Consider the following 17292-nt stretch of genomic DNA (forward strand, 5'->3'; position numbering starts at 1 on the left):
TGCAGCGTGCAAGAGACACGTGACTCAGCGCCCGCAGGCTCCGCGCTGTCCGCCCACTGCCTCCTCCCCAGCTGTAGGGTGGCTGAGGCCCCGTGGCACGCTCCGTCCCTATGGGTGCTGCGCGCCCCATCCCTATGGGCACCACACGCCACAGCCCATGCCTTCCCTATGGGCACCGCGCACCCCATGCGGCAGGGCGCGTGATGCCCATAGGAACGAGGCGCACGGCACCCATAGGGAAGGCATAGGGTATGCTGCCCTATGGACGGTTAGCCCCGCCCCTGGGCACACCATCCCAGGTGCCCAAGTGGCTTCCTTTGCCACTGCTGCACATACCCAGTGGACAGATGTGACAACTTGGCTCATGGGACACAAGGAGCTCTTCCTGAGGCACAGTATCATGCTGCAGTTTGAGAATGATCTGTTTGTGGGGCTGAGCACAGCTCAGTGGTACAGAATGTGCTTTACATGCAGAAGCTCCCGGGTTCGATTCTTGGCATCTCCATTTAAATATCAAATGCAGAGGAGGGCAACCAAGACGATCAAGGAGTCTGGAAACCAAGGCCTCATGAGGAATGCTAGAGAGGGAGTTGGGTATGTTTAGTCTGGACAAGAGACTGAGAGGAGATGTGACAGTCAACTTCAAATATCTCTAGGGCTGTCACATCAATGGAAGATGGAGAAAGCTTGTTTTCCCCTGCTCCGGAGGGTAGTACTCAAACCAATGGATTCAAGTTACAAGGAAGGAGATTCCGACTAATCAGGAAGAACTTTCTGAAAGTTAGAACTGTTCAACAGTGGAACGGACTTCCTCGGGAGGTTGTGGTTTCATTGGAGGTTTTAAAGCAGAGGTTGGATGGCCATCTCTTATGGATGCTTTAATTGAGATTCCTGCATTACCGGGAATTGGAATAGATGACACTCAGGGTCCCTTCGAACTCCACAATTTTATGATTTTATGATTCTAAGCAATGAGGAAAACCCCCTGCTGGAAAGCTGCTGCCAATCAGAGATAGAACCACTAGATTACATGGATCTGATCCATGGGTAGGCAAACTAAGGCCCGGGGGCCAGATCCAGCCCAATCGCCTTCTAAATCCGGCCCACAGATGGTTTGGGAATCAGCGTTTTTTTACATGAGTAGCATGTGTCCTTTTATTTAAAATGCATCTCTGGGTTATTTGTGGGGCCTGCCTGGTGTTTTTACATGAGTAGAGTGTGTGCTTTTATTTAAAATGCATCTCTGGGTTAATTGTGAGGCATAGGAATTCATTCATTCCCCCCCCAAAAAAATATAGTATGGCCCCCCACAAGGTCTGAGGGACAGTGGACCGGCCCCCTGCTGAAGAGGTTTGCTGAGGCTTCCTACACAAAGTGTTATGGGACACAGGGCATGGCTTGAAAATAAAGGAGGCTGTCACCTTACTGAGCCCAAGCACCTAAGCAGGTCTAGGTCTGGTCTACTCCAGCATTGATTGGAGGGGACTTCTCTGGGGCCACATGTATGCCGTCTCGGGATCCTATGATGGAAGAAAAGTGGGGTACAAATGTAAGAAAATAAAAGAAGCAACAAGATTGATAATTTTGCTATGTACAGCCTTTTAGGTTTGGTTGTAATTTTAAGATGAAATGTCTGTTTCTCCTGATTCCTTTTTAAACAATCCACACACACAAAGGCAACGCTATGCAATGTTGTCTAGTGGAGTCTGTAAACAGAGAGAGTGAAACAATAGCTGTCCAAAGTGAGAACTTCCCCTATTCATGTTAATAGACTGTTAATTATGACCACTTAAATGCCCACAATGTTAACTATTTCACTGCTGACTCTCCTGCCAGAAACTGCCTGCATATTAGGACAATGTGGCTCATTAAACATTCCCATTATCTATAGATTATTTTAGCAGTACTGGTGTTTATTAATGTCCTTAATTAAAGATCAGTATAAAATCACCAAGTGCTGAATGTCATGTGGTTTGTGGTATGTGACAGGACAGTGAAAGATTTTGTGGATTTACTAATAGATTCCCCCCCCCCAGCAGTGGTGGAGGCAATAAAATTTAATTGCCTAATAAATATTATGTTTCTTACAGTGATATCTGGTATTAAATGGTAAGAGCCAACCTGGGATGAATAAAACAAACACAGAAAAGGGGGGAAATGCAGAATCTGCCCAGAGTTAAACTATAAAATACTTTTCCACATTTTCAGTCGGAAGGGATGCGTGATGGGCATGAATCCTCAAATGGAGTACTTCCCGCATGTGCTTTGGTTGGGTGGTGTTCAGTGCTAGTCCTTATTCAGAGTAGACCTACTGAAGTTAATGGGCATTACTAAGAGGCTCATTAAGTTCAGTGGATAGACTCTGAATACAACCCTTTGAGCCGGGTTAAGAGGTAAGTGATATTTGAAATCCACCTCTGTCAAATTCACGGTGTGTCCATTTCACTTTAGTCATTGGTTATGGAAATTAATGCTCCAAATGAAATCTAATTGTCATATACACAAGGTCTCCACCTTCCCCTTTATAACAATTAATCTGGGAGAAATGGCAGTCCTGTGGTTTCATACACAAGATTGCTAAAGCAGATTATTATCCTCTCTGCACCCTTATGCATGTACTGTAAGGATTGTGGGGGACATATTAACCACCCTGGTTGTGTCAGGATGACAGGCTGTTCAAGGATTAATTAACCTGTACAACATGATCTTAAGAATGCAAAAAATCTATTCTTTTTCAAAGCCATATTTTCAGTCTCTTCACCCACAGAGTTGTCTCTTGGAAACAGACCAATGGCACAGCATGGCTTACTAGGAAGGTACAGGCAATGTTTAGCAGGTTATGCATCTATTTATTTACTTATTGTAAGGAAACCGATCACTTATAAGCAGCAGCCAGGAAGATTAAAGCAGCAGTGAGAGCAGCTTCAAGTGCTGAGGAAGAACTGATTCACAGGTATTTTAAAAACTATAACTCAAACCACATTTCTGATGAAAAGGCATCCAAACCTCTTAAAGACTTAATCCCCCCACAAGCAATTTAGACTCTGAGCAATTTAGACTCGCTGCTGCTGCTGCTTGTTGCCGAAATATAAACACATGTTGTCCTTTGAATGCAGCCACTCTCTCTAGGATGATAGACGGATGGTACCTATTCGATATAATCCTTTTTTCTTTTTTTTTAAAGCTCTGCCCAGTGAAACACAATTCTGAAGGCAACATATCTTCTATCTGGGGGAAAAGATTTGCACATCACCACCCCTCCCCAAAACCTTGTGGGGGTTTTTCTACCATTAGTGTTCCTTAAAGGTATTGACACAAAGAGTGAAAAACAGAACAGCTGGTTTTTTTAAAAAGAGAGGCCAGGTGATCCGTATGGATGCTCTGCAATGTGAGGAGGAACAAAAATATCTGGGCCTAAGTGCTGGGTCTACACCGCCACTCTTGAGACACTCCCCGCCCCACACCACCACCACCCCTGAACAGTTACCATAGAGATTGTAGGAGCCACAAAGAGCTTTGGTCACATTACTGGCTGGGAGGGGGTCAATTTGTATGCATGAGCCCTGCTGGGAATGAAAGAATACAAAGGAGGGCAGGAGAGATAATAGAAAGGGGGGGAAGAGAGAGAGAGAAATGAAGAGAGATTATAAGGAGAAAAGAGGGAGAGGACTAAAGCAATTAAAAACAAAGGAGAGGTAGAGAGAGGCTGGTCGAGAAAGGAAGAGAAGAAAGGAGAGAGGGACTGAGAAAGAGAGAATGAATTCATCTTGTCAGATACAGCACCTCTTGTCACTCACTGACAGGAAATGCTGCCTCCCCAAGAGCTAATTCACAGGCAGTGGAAATGGGCAGAAACAGCAGGGGATGCCTCCATCACCTGACCTCACCAGAAAAACTGCATTGGGGAAGGGAAATGGCATGAAAGGGAGAGGCAGGGAAACTAATAAGAGAACCGGAAATGAAAGGGTGTCAATTGGTTTGCTATTAAGATGGTTTGGAGAGAATCAGGAAAATAATAGCATCCAGGGCCCTGTCAGGCTGGTTAACTAACACACACACACACTTTCAGCATTGGTTTTAGGGAATATGCGAGCTCAGAGCATGTATTAACCATTGTGTCATCTCTGGGCCTCTACAGCTAAGGACTGGGGTTAGTGTCCTACGGCGCTTGAAGATTGACCCAAATCCCAGAGGGATTTGAAACCGATCTATTCCTCATTATCATATTCATCAGCCCCCGTTACTCATTTGCAGAGTATAAATTGAATAAATCATCCTTTCGTTTCCAAGAAGTCATTACTATTTCATGGGAATAAATGCTATTAGCCCTTAGCATTTATATAGCACCTTTTAAATGTTCAAAGCGCTTTGCGTACATTATCACAGCAGCTTAATAAACTCCTGCAATTTGACATTATTTAAACTGCCTATTAAGCCAGCCAACACCATGGTTTGGGAGGTAGTTTGACTGCAGATAGGTTGGGTATAACCATTTTGCTTTGGCAATTAATATAATTACACATCAAAAACCAATTTAAAAATAGAGATGGGTACAACAGATAAAAACTGGCTGAACACGAGAGAAGAAACCACTAATATTTAATAACCAATTTTCTGACATATATTCTATATCAAATTAGATTAAGTTCTCCAGTGACCTGAACTATTCCAACCTCACACAAGCAAATCAAGACTTACCAGAAACAAGCTGGTTGGATTTTCTTTTAACTTTTTGTCTTTGTGATCTAATTCTAACCACTTTTGCCAACCACCATTGGAAACTTGTTAGGAGCCTGGAATGATAATAAAAAAAATCAGTATAAGAGGTTAAGAACATAAGCCATTAGCCAGTAAGTCTTGGGCTCAAATTTGAGCTCTGCATGTGTTTACCGCATGTCCTTAAGCATGCTGTATCTCCCAAGCTCATAATCCTTCATTCATTCAATAGTTTGCCTAAGTGATGCAGAGAGCCGCACTGTAAAGAATATAGCGCAAACCAAAATTATTTCTGGTTCCTTACAAAGCTATGAATCTTAATGTTGTTAAAAAGAAGATCAAATAAAGACTCACTGCTCACATAACTCAGTTTATTATATACAAGTGGTACTAATCAGCACAGGTAGTTGCATTATTCTGATAATTGTGCCCATTCTGCAAATATGAATAATAGCAGATATGGCTATTATATGTGGCTAACCATACCACTTACCTCCCTATCAATTAACAAAAGACCTTACAAACTCAGGTGTTGCACTGAGTCATGATAACCAAATGTGCATAGTCATTCTGAAAGAGCAGTGCCTAATACAGTGGTATCTTGGTTCTCAAACTTAATCCGTTCCGGAAGTCCATTCCAAAACCAAAGCGTTCCAGAACCAAGGCGCGCTTTCCCATAGAAAGTAATGCAAAATGGATTCATCCGTTCCAGACTTTTAAAAACAACCTCTAAAACAGCAATTTGACATGAATTTTACTATCTAACAAGACCATCGATCCATAAAATGAAAGCAATAAACAATGTACTGCAGTCACACAATCAATCAATCAGTAGCTGAATTGGGTTCCACAGTCACAAAAACAAAAAAGAGCCACAAAAACAAAAACGCAAAATAAATAGCAAAAGCAGACAGACCTCAATGTAACACTCAAAGCAGAAGTGTGGCACTCAAATCAGAAGCGTAACACTCAAAATGAAGCATGTTTGGCTTCCGAGAAAAGCTCACAGGCCCACTTACTTCCAGGTTTGCAGTGTTTGGGTTTCAGGTTGCTTGAGTACCAAGGCGTTTGAGAACCAAGGTATCACTGTATAGGCACCCTTGGTACCAATTTTGCAACCACTAAGCCACTATTGTTGCATGGATTTTTCATATCTTATACAATATATATATATATATACATACACACACACACACACACACACACACAAGATGTATCCCCTGGGGAGAGGGGAATAGGGGGATATGTTTGTGCTCTACACTACAGGAATCCTTCCCAAGGGGTTATGCAGGTGCTGTGTTCTACAGACTCCCTTTCCATAGTGCGTTATCCTACCAAACTATGGCAGCCTGACAGGCTTCGAATGTCTATCTGTAGGGACTGGTGGCAGCAGTAAGTGACAAGGTCACTGGGGCAGCTGGGGCGGGGTCCCATGATGTCATCTTGCGTTGTGTGTGTGTGGTGATGAAGGGGTGTGTTCCCGTCACCATCATGTCATTGTCTTCCTATATGTGGGGGGCATGTGGTCATCATCACTGGCCCAGTGCCCAACTGGTGGGCTTTGGTGATGTTTCTAGGGATGCCGTGGGCATGTCTGCTATGTTTACAACATTTTTGTTTCTTTTATTTGTTCATTTCCCCCTTCTGAGTTGACTATGTGTAAAGTACAGTGGCTATTCCACTGGTATAGAAACGGTGAACTTGGTGTATAAGGCTACCGATAACATTTCTGCTTGGTGGGCCAGATCTTTGTCTGTCCTCCCTGTCCCTGCAGAACAACTTTGACAAGTGTTCAGCTTGAGCTTTTTCACTAAAGTTAGTACAGTGGTACCTCGGGTTACATATGCTTCAGGTTACATACTCTGCTAACCCAGAAATACTACCTCGGGTTAAGAACTTTGCTTCAGGATGAGAACAGAAATTGTGCTCCGGCGGCGTAGCAGCAGCAGGAGGCCCCATTAGCTAAAGTGATGCTTCAGGTTAAGAATGGACCTCCGAAACGAATTAAGTACTTAACCTGAGGTACCACTGTACATAGCTAGTACCTTGATCTGCGAGAGCTCTCCTTTATAATATCCAGGTATAACATTCACTGTGTTAAAGGGCTGCCACGGAATGGGTATATATAAACATATGTGGTGGGACTGCTCAAAGGCAGCTGAATTTTGGAATAAGGTATTCACTGAGATCCCTTTGCTCGAGAAACAAACTCTTACTCCACGTTTCCATCAGACACATTTGAACCATTATATAGAAACAGTATGGGATGTGAAAAACAAAGAACTTATATCTCATCTCTTAGCAGCAGCCCAGGGTTCAGTTGCCAAATCCTGGAAAACCTTCCACCTTAATAATTTGGATTACTTAGTCTCCAGGGCTCAGTGAATTGCCCTCCTTGAAAAGATAGCTCATAAACTAAAAATATGTAAAGGTTAGAGCTCAAACGACCTTTTTTAACATATGGCATGGTTTTATTTCTCATATGAATATTGAGGCATGTTGTTGCTCAGTTTACCAGGTTACCCAAACCTTTGGCTCAGCTAAGACTTTGTAGAACCTTTGCTCTCAGTGATGATGGAACTCACAGGTAGATAATACGTCTGTTTTTACATATCTGTGTTATTTGTAAAAGGAATATTTGTATGAGTTAATACTTTTATTGCCCCTTTGGAGCTGTGCTGTATCTTTGTATTTTTGTCCTTATACTGTAGGTTTTGACGCTTTATGGTTTATATTTTTTATTCTTTGTTTTCTTTCCTTCTTTCTTCCTGCTATGCTTGCACTTCTTCTTTTTTAAAAAAAATAAAATAAAACTTTAAATATAAAATATAAAAAAACAGCCATCTACCTATCAATCATCTGGCATCATGATGACATCAGGTCATCCTTCTCATCAGGGCAGTTCCGCCCACCTGTCAGAGCTGATTCCTGGGTGTTTCACCAGCACATTCCCCACCAGTGTGATTCCTGCAGATACTGGAGATTTGTTTGTTTGTTTATGTGTTGTTCCAGGCCTGTGGGCAGCAGGAGAGAACAGATAATCAATGGAAAACAAAGCAGGATAATTAAGAGAGCAGAAGACCTTTCGGTAGCCAAGCTGAAGAAAAGGAATAGCCCACTGAATTATCCCTAGATGAGTATAGAGCACTACTTTCTTATGTAAAGCTAGATACTGCCTTGAACTTAGGCCTGAGTCCTCATCCTACTATAGTAATTTACAAAACACGTATTGATTTTAAGAACGCTGGATTGTCCTCTCAGCTATAAAGGAGAAAAAACCTCTCTTTTAAAAAAATGTTCCGACTGGGCTCAGCTGTTCAGGCAAAGCCTCTTCCAATGTCAACCTCTTAAAATGGCTGACATCCTCCTCAGAGCCCGCAGGGCTCCCTAGGCTGCGGATAACAGCCTGCTGCCCGGAGCGCGCTGAAGCCGCGGCTGGGGGGGGATATTTTTTTTTTCTTTATCCCCCCCCCCAAAAAAAAACTAGGTGCGTCCTATGGGCTGGTGCGTCCTATAGGGCAAAAAATACGGTATTTGAAAATCTCATAATAAACATAATCAAAAAGGAAAACTCCTTCCTTCCCACCTCTCAAGTGCAGTCCCAGTATCATTCAAATACACACAAATGTATCTCATTCAAATAAAAGTACAGTATATTTACATATGTCCCCTTGAGTTGTTGGTCGGCTACAACCATTTTTATTTTTTGCTGTTGTGTCGGAAATAAAGCTCAACCAAGTTTTATAAAAAAAGGTCTGATTTTGTGTGTTTCTTTGGTCTCAGGCTTTGTTAGGGTCAGTTTTTCCATTAATATCAAGTCACACCCCTACAGAAACGACATTTCAAACAAAGCATTTAGCAATTTTAAGACTCACTGCCATCGTAAGGTAAGTTATAAGATGAGATGGAAAGTAGTTGGTGTTGTTTTGATAGACTAGAATGCCTCCTCCAGAACTCTTTACAGAAAGACTGATGTGATAGAGGGTCAATAATCTGTATTTCTTCAGACTTACTCACAGAGACAACTTATACACACAATACATTTAAAATGCATTCAAAACACATGACTTCCCCCAAAGAATCCTGGAAACTATAGTTTGCCCCTCACAGAGCTACAATTCCCAGCGCCCTTAACAAATTACAGTTCTCAATATTCTTTGGGGATCTAATGTGCTTTAAATGTAAAGCCACAAACTGTATTTCAACTCCTACAGCTGTCTGAAAGGCCTGAGACACTTCATGAAAAAGATACAGGAATTGCCATCTGGCTGTGCTTGCTTGCCCTCTTCCAACTAAGGTTGTTGAAAAAATTACAGAGGCTATGAACCTATACTAGCCGGCTGCAGTTCCACATTTCTGACAAATTCTTCTAAAAATTTCCAAAGGCAGCCCAGCTGGCCTCACTGAGTTTCTATCCAGCTGTTATGTAACGTTCGCAGCTCCCTTAGCTCATGAAAACTGACCTACTTGTTATCTATCAATAAAATGTTACTGCAGCAAACCTTATCTTCTTTCCAATTTAAATTCCTAATTACTACATTTTCAGCAGGCCTCAGTCAAATGTAAGATAATATTACCTTAACTACTTTGTGTCTTTTCATTTCTGGAACCAGAATGAGAAAAACATTCTGTCCCAAATTCCTAGCCTATGACAGACAAAAATAAGAAACTATGATTAGGGACTAAAATAATAAAATTCTGGTGAGACGTGAGAGTGGAATAGTATAAAAACATTCATGGTTTGGCTCTGCAGCATCAGCCTCAATAGAGAGACTTCGGGTGCAACTTTTCTCATGGAGGACTTTCAAAAAGCACAAGAAAACATATACCGTATTGGCCCAAATATAAGCCACATCCGAATATAAGCCGCATCTTTAAAATGCTGGGGGGGGGGAGAGAGAGAGAAAAGACAATACCCAAATATAAGCTGCTCCCTTCGCTAGAACCACAGGTTTTCTTTGATCTTATGAGTTTCAATCAAATCGGAATCCAAAAGTGCACATAAAGTATGGTATAGTAAATAAGGAACAATACATAATTTACAATAAAATCTTGGTTATTTTTACACTTAACTGTTTGCTGAGCATCGTATACTGGTGCATTCTGTTATAAGCAAATTTACAATCAATTTCCATAGTACCAGAGTTCACCTGCTGCTGCTACTACTACAAGCAACAATCCATTTACCTTAGCGCAAATAACATTATGAATACTGTTTCCCAGGTTTATCTAGGTGGGCTAAATTATTTCTATTTAAATACTTAGGTTTATGGTTCTGTGATTGCACTGGAAGAGTGCAATTCTTCCTATGCATGTCTACTAAAAAATAAAGCAAAAAAAAGTAAGTCCCAGTGAGCTCAATGGAACTTCTCACGAGGTACGTGTGCAAGTGTTTAGAGGACTGCAACCTAAAATAAGGTAAATATAGGAAACTCTCAGTTGGTGGTTCATGAAAAAGAGGTCTGCCAACAGCTATCAATCACAATAGCTAAAGCAGAACCTCTCTGTTCAGAGGCACTCTACCTCTTGACTGAGATGTTCAAGGAATACTTACCTATTTCAGTGAAGCCCTGTTTTGTGTGCTTCCCAGGAGTATCTGGATGGCCACTGTTGAAAGAAGGGTACTAGGTTAGATAGATTGATATATCTGTGAAAAAGAAAATGACACAGGAAAATAATCTAAATAGGTGATATCCAACTAAATCATGCTCAGGGTAGACCCAATGAAATTAATAGGCATACTCTAACATTATCACCCAATATATGGATTGCATGTTTTCATGTATTTATTTGGAAATTTGGCCTGGCCCACATGTACATAATCTACCCACATGTACGTAAATTAAATGGAAAGGATCTGGGCCCCTGGACTGGCAAACATTTCGTTAGCCTTTCCAAAATGAAAATAAATGTTTATGAAGATGTAAAGGAAAGTACAGTATTCCTTTAGGCCTGTCTGCATGCCTTTGACCTGAAACATTTTGAACTTTAATTCCAAATTAGTAATTGATATAAATAAGATGCTACATTGGACTCAACACTCAGTGCCGTACTTTGTCTCCACATCTACCACAAGGAGTTTCTTGGAGCTACAATAACAAAGTCTGCCTCAATTTCACTGCCAGAACTTTAAGGCTGCAGTCCTCAAACCATTTACACAGACTAATGTCAATGGAGCTGCTTTTTGAATGGAGTATGGCAAGGAGAATACAATTTCCCCCTAAAGGTTGTGAATCTGCAGCTATTCAGCCCTTACACATGGAGGGGGAACAATAATTCATCTGCACGTATATAAAAGTGGGGCTAGTCTGGAGTCTGGATCATAGTTTAAGTGCTTTCACATTTATTCCAAACCAGATGAACATTCCCTGAAATAAAATAGGATTTTTAAAAAATCATATTTTCCTTTACTGCTTGCCCATTGTGCTTCTCAGTCCTTCTTTTCCTGATTACTATATCATGAAAAGAATCTTTCACTAATCTTCCCACCCTGTAATGTTTGCTTCCTAAATACCTTGGACTCTCAGTTACAAACTATTAACTTGGAAACATTTAAAAATCCACGACCTTTGAGTTTCAAGGCCTTCCCCACTGAACCTTAAAGCATTCCTACAGCTCAGCCAAGTCCTCTCCCATCAACTTCATGTTCTCCAAATTACATCATAGGTTTGTTCTCAATCTACAAAGCACTGCTTGTATCCTTAGAATGAAATGTCAGATATCCCTGTAAGAGCAAGGAATCAGTGTTTTCTTTTGCAAATGATGCATTATAACCGCCCAATTACTTTGTAGTTCCTGCTCACCCAATCTCATGGGCCATTTACCTAAAATCAAGTTCCACAACTGGTTTCTGAAAAAGCAACATGGTGACAGGATACAAAAACTTCCAGGTAGCACAGAATTCTTCATCAGAAAAAAACTGAATGGAAAAACAGCTGCCCTGCATAACTGGGAGGCTTGCATATACATTCACCAACAGACACTGGTCCTGTTTAAGTTTTTCAAGTTTGCAACGGCAGTATCAGTAACTGAAAGAATTACTGCAGTACTCGTGCACCATATCTAAGGCAGCCTCTAGTTATCCAGTACTGTCTCTTGAGGCTCTCATTTGGATTTCTCTTTAAGTCATTCTGCCAAGTTTATTCAAAGAGGGCACTGATCCAAGGAAAGTAAAACAGTAACTAGCAAAAAGTGGAAAGAATTTGCACTGAGCAAAGCCCTTCTGAGTAATGTAACCTGTGAGCTTGTTGTCTCGGCCCCCACGGAATACTCCGTTGTGGCTCCTATTTAAACAACCTTCCCCCCTACATAAAAGGCCTGTTCTCATATTCTAGATCAAGAGCCTTCAGAAACTATGAAACTCAACTCAACTTCACTTACTTCCTCATTTAATTAAATTCATCCAAATTGCTATTTTTCAGTACAGTGTTAACAGGGAAATAGAAACATTAAGTTTAATTCCAGCCAGGATTTATGTTTAACTGCCCTGGAAAGGGATGGATTAAAATATTCAAGATGGCTATTATCTGACCCTTTTATTATAGCTGTTTCCCATGTTCCGAAACTTGCAGGCATATGAACCCACTCATATATCCTTATATTAACCTTATATAGCTGCATTATGAGAATGAAAACAGCCAGTGGAGGAACAGTGTGGCTTGCTGGTGTTGGAAGCAGGACAGGTGGACCACCTTACAACTCTGCTTGTTAATACCACCGAATAACAGCAACACAAGCAATAAAAAAGCCATTTTAAAATGGCTGTTTACTGTAATAATTATTGTGATTATATTATTACTACTGATTATCGTAAAGCTGACTTCTCTCTGCCCCACAACTTCTTGGCATGGAACAATGCAAAACTTAAAGAGTTCCTGGAAAGTTCTCTCTCCTTCCCCCACCCCCAGCTTAACATGTCAAAATGATGGAGAGATGTTGTTGTTTCTTAATCAATTTACACTGCTATCCACCCTCAGCATATTATTCTGCATCCTTAATAGCACCTTTTAAAGGGTCCAAAAAACTTCCAGGCCAATGTGTCAGGAGAAAAGGAAACTCTACTTTCTTTTTTTCCTTTCAATTTTTTTTGGGTGAAAAATTAGGGCGCCTTCGAGAAAAACCAAAACTATTTCGACCAGTGCTTTAAAAAGAAAAAAAAGTTTAGGTGTACTTCATTTTGACTCAAGAAAACCACCATTTTACTCTGAAGTTTAAATTGAGGAAAATAATTACACTAAATGGACAAAGTACAAAACGTTTAGGGTGTGCGTACCCCTGCGAACCCCCATAAAGAAGCACTGATTTCGCCTAAGACTAGGCCGGCGTGACCTCGTTACTTTGATCCTTGCTTCCCGCCCTTTTCCAACGGGCCTCGATTAAGAGAAGGAAAGAGACACCATCTTCGAACGGGGTTCTATTGCTCCCTTTCCAGCAGGGCGGGAAGAAGCACTTGCCCCTGCCATTGGCCCTTCCCCGGGCCACGCGGCGTATCCGATCCCTTCCCGGGCTGGTAGCAGCGAATCAACGCGCAGTCACGGGGTTTGCGGCACATAGAACTGCCGGCCTGGCAGAGGCGCTGCTTGGGCCCTGCGCCGCGCTCTTCTGTTTGCTGGCCGAGGGGCGCCATCTGGTCAAGAGGACTTGTGGGGAGGCAGAAGACCAGCGCCCCACGCAGTCGGAACGAGCCAGAGAGGGCCCCACAGCGCAGAGACACATGAAGCTTTAATAAAGCTACCCAGAGAAAAAATAAAAATAAAATTGGGGTTTTCCAGGGATCCGATGACAACACCCAGTTCCTGTGTTCCCGTGCGCCTTTTTGGGTGCCTCCTGAGGGGCTTGCGCCACCCCCCGGAAGCCTGGCTCGCTCCTCGCTGTGTTGGGTCCCTGCACGCATCCTCAGCATATATATACCCAGTGGCGTAGCGTGGGTTGTCAGCACCCGGGGCAAGGCAAGTAATTTGCGCCCCCTAACCCCCAGATGTTGCGCCCGGTGCAGCCGGCCCCCCCTGCACCCCCCACGCTACGCCACTGTATACACCCACACACAGTCCTGATCGCACATGATCTCTCTCTTGCTCTCAATGAACAACACAGCCTTCTGGAGTCTCTTGACCCGAGGCTGAGATGGGGGGCTTGGGGGAGAGGGCTTTTTCCTCGGGGTGTTGCCCGATGTGCATGGGTTCAGTGGAGCCTGTGGGAATCATGGAGGGCACCAGATTGGGAGCGGCGAAGGGCGAAAGCTTCCTTCAGCGAATCCTCTCCCTACAAGTTTTCTTCGCTAGCGACTGCCATGCTGGTCCCTGGAAGCAGTTTGGGTTGCTGCTTGGCGATCCAGGACTTGCAAATGCCGCCTGCGTTTGCGGTGACAGCAGAAGATGACTTGCAGCAGGAGAATTCACAGATAACTGGAAGCTGTCGCGTGGGGATAGGATTCCTAAGCAGGTGAAAGAAGAAGGGAGGCGAGAGGGAGGGTGGGTGGGTGGAGGAAAACCACATGGAAGGTGGGTTGCAGTGGAAATGAATGGGGACCCTCGCATCCTGGTCAAATGTCAGGTGGAAAGATGGGCTTTCTTTTGTGTTATTACCTGAAACTTGCTTTTTAAATCACTTTACTTATATACATATATCTCAACACCTTTTTCCCAAACGCAATTTTGACATACAGGTGGAGGGAAATGGCGATTTCATCTGCCAAGTCACAAGTCACACTGCGGTGAGGGAGGTCATATCCCTTTAAAATCCGACAGGGGGGACCGAGAAAGTGGAGATCCATAGCATTTTGCCTTGTAAATGCAATTTTTAAAAGGTTTTAATTAGCATTGAACATATCTGTATGTGTACACATACACACTGCAATGGCACATACATCTTCCATCAACTTGAAATAAACTATGGGCAGATCCTAAACGGAGGTCCACAGTGGTTCAGCGGCAAAATACTTGTTTTCTGTACCGAAGGTTCCAGGTTCAAGCCCTGCTGTCTCCAGGTAGATCTGGAGAAAAGACTCTTCTAAAACCCTACAGAGCCAGTGCCGGTCAGTGTAGATAATACAGAATCTAGGTGGACCCTGATTTGTATCTGCCTCGGTACCAATCAGTTTCCTGGGTCCCTATGATTCTAAGAAGCATGTTAAAAGTCCGGTTGAAATCAGCTGGAGTTAAAACCGCTTACCCCATTATTTTTTATAATGCAGATAATGGGTGTAGAATTTTCCACTTCACAATACCAGCATTACACAGATATTTAAAATGTACTCTTGTTACTGAAGCAGTAAAAGAAAACCTCAAAAGTTTAGAATTTTCATTTTACATTCTTCATTGAGAGTAAAACCCCTTCCATCAAAATCGATGTTTTTATTTAAAAAAAACCACATTTGATTTGAGAGGGGTGGGGGTTGGGAGATGGAGAATATCCATATGGAAAATAAATTGCTCCTCCGATGCACGCTCCCAACTACTTTTCTATTCGTCACGAAGAGATTTAGAAGCTAGTTCTAGCTTTCTGTGTTGAGTAATGCACCATAATAACTAAACACGTTATATAATAGATACCTTTATTATGGTACTGCACAACTACAAAGGCAAGATCCTGCCAAAGTTCAGCACTTCACAACACAATCCTATACATGTTTACTCGGAAGTAAACCCCGTGTTCAATGAGACTTATTCCTATGTAACTTAATTACCCTTAAGCTACTGTTAAATCCAGCAGGTTTCAGTGGGAGAAGCAACCTATGCTAACATAGGAGTAAATCTCATTGAACACAGAGGTGCTTCGTTTGGGCTGGGTTAAGTCTCATGCGACCTTTATGCGGTGCTAAACACTTGCCCCATTGCTGAAATTAACACGTAAGCGTGATAGGGCGATCTAACTATTCAAAATCCAGAGCTACTCTGTTGCGCCACCAAAAGCCACGAAGAGTCTTGCGGGAGTCTTGCCTAACCTATTTGTTATGGCATAAACTTCCTTGGACTATATACATTGCAGCTGTATGTTGGTTAAGAAGACAGCCGTCCATGAAAGCTTGCGTCAAAACTATTCGGTGACTCTCTTGAAATATAAAATGTCTCTGACTGGATGCATGGGTTAATCATTATCCTTCCATTTACTTGGAATTTTATGAAAACAGACACTTTTAAAAACATTTTGTGCGCTGACAGTATAGCTCTTCTCCAAGGTGAAAAAGGCGTATAAAAAGGGAAGGAAGGAACAGAAACAAAACTAACCTCTGCTTTAAAAGGGGAGTTTCCCTTACAAAGACTGTTTTTAGAGAACAAATTTAATATAAAAAATAGGAAGTTGAAACTATGAGAGGTCGAGACTTTTTAAGGCTTGTAACTGTTGTCCTTTCGACTTCCTTTTCAGTGTTATTATTTTAAGTAAAAGGAGGCTGGTAAAGGGAGAAAGTGGATTTGTATTGGGAATTCCGATAATTTTCTTAAATTATGCATTTTTTTCTGAGCGAAATAAGAGCCTTACTTTGCACGGGTTGAAGTTTGAAGAATAAAAACCCCTGGGCGTAAACGGGATGTTATGCGAATGTGGAACTCAGTTCCGTCTTCATCCCCAGCCAAAAAAACAAAAACCTGGAGTGCAATTTTAAATTGGCCAAAGGAATGGAGAGGACCAGAAAAGACAATACTTTCCGCACACACCCCTTTTTTTTGCGAAATGAAAGAATATTGGGGGGATAAAAGCTTGCAAAATGTAGACGGAGCTCCCTCACTCTTTGCAGGGACACCTACAATTCTCGCAACATTTACAGTCCAACTGAACTTAAGGGGGCTTGCATCAGAGTGGACACGCATAGAATTGTGCTATTACCAACTTTTTGCTAAAGAAGGAAGGAAAGAAAAGTGGGGGGGAGGGGTGGCCGACTGGCCTGAAAAATAACTGCAGCTTCGTTGTGCAAAGTGCAGTCGGGATCCCAACCTCTCCTGGAGGAGGCAGTCAATAGCAGCAGCAGCAGCAGCAGCAAACCAGAATTGAGGGAGAGGGAGAGAGAGAACGAAACTGAACGCGAATTTGGCTCGGTTTTCCAATCGATCCTGTTATATAAGTGTTCTTCCTCTTGGCACCCACTTCTTGCTCCGCCTCCCTCCCTCTCTCTCCACACACACACACACACACACACACACACGTATCCTGTGACACGCGACGTGCCCCACAGAGCGCTGCAGCTGATTATTTGCACGATCGCTGTAATGAGAATCAATTGCCTGCGTGACGGGGCTGCAGCCGAGCTCGGGCGCAGCGGAGCGACCCTCGCCTAAACGCAGCTCTCTCCACTTCGATCAATATGCCAATAATTATTAACGTCGCCATGCATTCAAAGGGGGATGGGGAGGAGGATTGGGCTGAGGGAGGGCCGGCCGGAGGTTTCCTTTTGTCCTCTAGCCAACACCGAGGAAGGGGGTAAATAAATGCTGGGCGACCAAGATCGCCGCAGCAACCCGGAGGGACCGTTTGCTACAAAGGGGTTGCTTAGGTCTGCCTAAGAAGCAGCAACAGCAGCAGCATCTGCCGGGTAGAGGGTCCCCCTCTCCTCCTGCCTGCGATCGCGGAAGGCGATCGCAG

The 17292-nt window shown here is 42.8% G+C and overlaps 1 long non-coding RNA gene across 3 annotated transcripts; it reads right to left on the reverse strand.

Annotated features, from left to right (window-relative positions):
* Positions 1–1406: 1406 nt before the first annotated feature.
* Positions 1407–16779, reverse strand: LOC309515656. 3 transcript variants are annotated; one of them, XR_014212596.1, is made up of 5 exons: positions 16195–16779; positions 10271–10323; positions 7565–7730; positions 4699–4793; positions 1407–1520 (listed from the first exon to the last, which is right to left on the reverse strand). It is a non-coding gene; the product is annotated as an uncharacterized lncRNA (long non-coding RNA). The 3 variants fall into 3 exon arrangements; XR_014212597.1 differs by lacking the exon at positions 16195–16779 and adding an exon at positions 12720–12972; XR_014212598.1 differs by lacking the exon at positions 16195–16779 and adding an exon at positions 11541–12515.
* Positions 16780–17292: the final 513 nt, after the last annotated feature.

Source organism: Podarcis vaucheri, assembly GCF_965113315.1.
Source record: "Podarcis vaucheri genome assembly, chromosome: 12".
Lineage (NCBI taxonomy): Eukaryota > Metazoa > Chordata > Lepidosauria > Squamata > Lacertidae > Podarcis > Podarcis vaucheri.